Here is a 5,255-nt window from a genome sequence, read left to right on the forward strand (position 1 = left end):
TTTGAGAAGAATAGGTCTTAACTCTTTAAATGTTTGGTCAAATTCACCTGTGAAGCTGTCTGGTCCTGGAGTTTTGTTTGTGGGGAGTGTTTTGGTTGCTGATTCTATTTCATTGCTGGTAATTGGTCATTCAAATTTTCTATTTCTTCCTAATTCAGTTTTGATAGATTATATATTTCTAGGAATATATCCATTTTTTCTAAGTTGTCCAATTTGTTGGTATGTAATTTTTTTCTCTTATAATTCTTTGTATTTCTCTGGTGTCAGTTGTTGTTTCTTCTCTTTCATTTCTAATTTTATTTATTTGAGTTCTCTATCTCTATCTCTTTCTCTTCTTCATGAATCTGGCTAAAGGTTTATCAATTTTGCTGTTATTTTCAAAGAACCAGCTCCTGGTTTCATTGATCTGTTTATTGTGGGTTTTTTTTAGTTTTTTATTTCATTTCTTTATGCTCTAATCTTTATTATTTCCTTCCAGAATGTGTGGAAACATAGAGGTGGGGGGGGGGGTAAAGGCAGCATATTAAATCCCAGGCAATGCTGGTCTAGTAAGTGTTACATTTTATTTTAAGAGCAGAGAGGCTTAGATACCTTTGGAAGCCTTTGCCCATTAGGGATGTAATCAACCTCTTCCTTTTTTTAGCTTCTTCCCTGAAGTAATTGAAGCTCCTTCTCATAGTTACATGAGTCCAAAAGGACAATATCTCAGGGAGGGAAATCTCTACTCACAAACCAGTTAATCCTAGCCATTTCTAGCAATGACTGAGTTTGAACAGAGGCTAGTCTTCTCTGTGTTTTGAAAAAGCCTAGCTTTCTAAAAGGGTATCCTTCTAAATTTTTGTTTGTTTAAGGAAAACCCAATATCTGAGTTGCTTTCTCAAGAGCTATGATGGGGTTGATCTTTCATTAACCTTTGAACAAATGTAGTCTAAACCACAAAGCTGTTTAGAAGCATTTCTCTACCAATACATTGGAAATAAAATTAGTTGAAGAAATTCAGTGTAAAATAACTTGGCATTGTTTGTAAATAAATAACTGACCTATCGCCACAGAGTTTCAAGAAAAAGAGAAAAACGGATTATATAGGACATATTTTCATATGAATATTCCCTATCATGAAAAACAGCACTATATAGTAGCTCTTTTATTATTGGCTTATTTTACACAATCATTGAAGTCATACATAGTTTAAAATTGACTTCATATCCTGACCAGAAAAAAGAAAAAAAAAACCCTCAATTTATAACTAGAAGACACAAAAATATTTGGTGCTTGTCTCATCCTCCAGACTCATTTTTTGAGCAATGGTACGTGTCTTGTTTAGGTGGAGATACCCATTTATTCTTCTGAGATGTCAGGATGCTATGGGACACAGTCATAGCAAGCAGTAAATTCCTGTCTTGTTCTTGTCTAGAGGGATCCAGGATCTTCACTCCACCCACCAATGAGTAACCAAGATAAAGGGATACCAGAGCAGCTTTATTTTTTAGTTTGTCCTATCTAAATTTTGGCCATTTATTAGGAATTCAGCAACAACACCCTTATGGTCTTACAATTCCGGGATGATCCCTATAAGGTAAATCTTGAATGGATGCCTGCCATCTTCACTCTTTTCTTACCAGGTGACCAGTTTTAAAGTCTCAAGAAGTAACTGTTACTCTTTTACAGTGTTCTTTTCCTAAAGAATTGATAAACTACTTCCATACGTACAGTTAACATAGGTTTTTCTGAATAAATATTACAAAATGGAAGGAAGTTGTCCTCACCTCCCCACTTCTTTTCCCTTCATAAATCCACAGAGAAGTCACAATTCTTTCTAACTTCTTCGAAAAACACAAGAGAAGTGTACTGACCAGTTTAATAAGCAGGTCACCAAAGTGAATAGAATCTGGTATCTTTAAAAAATGTATTTGAAAATGTCTTCGAATATGATGTCTCTCAGGTGACAAGAAGGCCAGGAATATTTCCAGATCACTGAATTTGATGGGGGTGGGGGGGAGGGATTGAGAATGAAGGTTCTACAGGTAATGAGACCAGAGGTGTGCTTCACTATAAGAAAGCCTAATAGACATGAAACTTTAAAATTAACCAATTCAAATTACAAAATAATTCATTTCTTTTTTTAAGGATTTTTTAAAAATTTATTTGACAGAGAGAGAGAGAGCACAAGCAGGGGGAGCGGGAGAGGGAGAAGCAGACTCTTCACTGAGTAGGAAGCCCGACACAGGGCTTGATCCCAGGACCCTGAGATCATGACCTGAGCCGAAGGCAGACGCTCAACCAACTGAGCCACCCAGGCACCCTAAAAATGATTCTTTTCTTTAAATGGAAAGCTTTCAATAGATATTTGTCACTGACAGTTACTTGAGTGAGGAGCTGGTTCCAAAGAAGGCAGAGGAGTTGAGAGCCAAGATAAATAGGAGATGAGACATCACTGCTCATTGAAGATAAATCTGAAACAACTATGCGTTGCTTCTGAAACTAGACCTTAAACAATTAGGGGGGAAAAAGATCTGATTAATACAAACTGGTTTTGCTGTAACTATTTTATAAGATGAGGCACATCCAAAATTTCTTCCTTATTGTAACAGTATCTGCTCCATTGCCTGTTGCCTCTCCCCAAACAACTGTTAATAGCTTGGTCCCAGGAAAAGCAATCCTATATTTCTAGCTTGTGTGGTGGGACCGGTTGCCTAGCATTGCAGTAAATTTTACAAAACAGCTGGCAGAAGGATCAGACTAGCTTGGCTAAATGAATTAAGCAATCACGTAGGACTGCAGGGCAGAGTAGGAGGAATGTCCAAATTATAGCACTTGATATCCCCTCCTCACAGCCCGGCTTCCCCCGGCATATGCTTTGGCTGAGCAGGTGGTAATTTGATATTAAACAAGGTTCTTATTAAGTAGATACAATGAAATAACGCTGCGTTTTCGTGGCATTAGTGGAGTTAAATGCATTTTATTAGCACTCATTAGAAGGAGGGAAAACTTGGAGCTAAGGATTCATTAGCCAAAAGCGGCCCCTGGAAGGCAGATGGATTAAACTGGTGAGGCCGGGAGGGGACCCGGGCCACCCAGGCACATTCTGAAAGTGTGTCCTCTCTCTACCAGGACTTAAATGTCTGAGAACAGCTTGGGGAAGAAATGTTAGGTCCAACTGCAGGTCAGCTGAAAATATGTGTTTCTTTTGAAAGCTGTTAATTTGACAAAAAGCAGAAGCCCCAGAAAGAGAGCACAGTTATGATTTATGCTTCAGATTTAAAAGGAAGTCATTTACTCTAGGGATTTTTGGGGGAGAAATGCTACCAGCTATCCAAATTTGAAGGACACATCACAAAATCTGCTTTTATTCTATTTTGTTGTTAGGAAAAACCAAACATACACACATGCACATGCACACACATGCACACACACATAGGCACACACATGCACACACACACACTGGGTAGAAACATCTGTACATACACTAAACTTTATTTCTTGAGCTTCCCATTAGGAATTCCCACCACATAAGAAGAAAATCTTCACAAGTTAGCCAATCTGAGGCTTACTCAACTCAACCATGGCTGAGGTGTCTGTTCTAAATGATTTCACACATAGGCTCTTACACAGTTGGCCCTGGGACAATATGGAATTCAGGGCATTGACCACCTGGGCAGTCAAAAATCTGAATATAACTCTTGACTGCCCCCAAACTTAACTACTAATAGGCTACTGTTGACCAGATGCTTTACCGATAACATAAATAGTTAATGAACACGTATTTTGTATGTTATCTGTATTATATACTGTACTCTTACAATGAAGTAAGCTAAAGAAAAGCAATGGTATTAAGAAAATTATAAGGAAGAGAAAATACATTTAGAGCACTGTACATACATTTGTTGAAAAAAAAAATCTCTGTTTAAGCAGACCTGCCCAGTTCAAACGCACATGGTTCAGGGGTCAACTGTATTTTCTTCTGTTTTCAATAACACTGACATATGCTGGGTTTAGGGCTGGGTCGTAGGGGAGTTCAGTGAGATGTTGGCACACACACACACACACACACACAACACACAACACACATCATTGCTCTGAAATAAAAGTTTTCCCCCGAAGTATAATGAATATGATGAAACTATTCTTGCTTAAACTTCACCAAACATAATTTTGAGCTAAAGGACTAAATGATAATACATTTTAAATAGTCCTGGAACTCCAGAATCGGGGATTTTCATCCTCCTGTGGGGTCTCTGTGATGCAGATTTATGGAGTGGCCATTTTTTGATGCACATCCAGCTTCTAGCCTATTATCAAGTCTTATTACATCTCTGCTCCCAAATTTGTCTCTTGGGTTCTAGCCTCCCATTTCCCACCAACTGCTGGCGATTGACCACTGGCTGTTCTGTGAACCTAGTATGTTCCAAAACAAATCCATCATCACTCCTCTAAAGTCATCCTATTCTTCCTCAATCAATGGCACCACCATCTCTGCAGTCATTCAGGGTTGCAAACTCAGCCTCATTTTTTCTTACCTTTCACATGCAATCAGCTTACTAGTCCTCTAGATTGGATCTCTACAGCACACTGACATTTATGCTCTCTTCTCCATTATAGTTTTACACATCAGATTTTCATCATTTGCCATTTGGACTATCATCACGGCCTTCACAATGGAGACAGTCTTCATTTCCACTTTCCTCCATTACACCCCATCCTGTACACAGATGCCAGATTAATCTTCCAGGACCTCAGCTCCAAACAGGCAGGTTTTCTTGCCTAAAACCTTCAGTGGGTTTCTATTGTCTCAATCTGTAAAATGAGCATGCAATGATCTATCACAGAGTTGTAGAGTTCAAACAAGATAATGTATCAAGCCCTCCACCCAGTGGTTATCACACTGTGAGAGCTCAGTAAGAGTAGCTGTTGTCTGTCCCCTTCAGTTTGGCCAAACTGAACTGTTTACTGCTTACCATACATGCCACCACGATTTAGTTTCCTTTTCCTGTTCTCATTCAGTTCCCTTGGCCTGGAGCACACTGCCCTCACCTACCCAAATTCAAATTCTACTCATACTCTGAGACTCAAATGCAGTTAAGCCTTCCCATACCCTTCTGGATGGAAGGGATTCCTCTCTATACTCAATAAGGATAGCACCTCGGTGAGAGTTCCTTAATTATTTTTGTCTTTTTCTTATCAGTTTGTTAAATGCTATAATTTAAGGACAGGATTTACATCTAATTGATTTTGATATCTATTCTCTCATAATGACT

The sequence above is a fragment of the Neomonachus schauinslandi genome, chromosome 6 (assembly GCF_002201575.2).
Source record: "Neomonachus schauinslandi chromosome 6, ASM220157v2, whole genome shotgun sequence".
In the NCBI taxonomy this organism is placed as follows: Eukaryota; Metazoa; Chordata; class Mammalia; order Carnivora; family Phocidae; genus Neomonachus; species Neomonachus schauinslandi.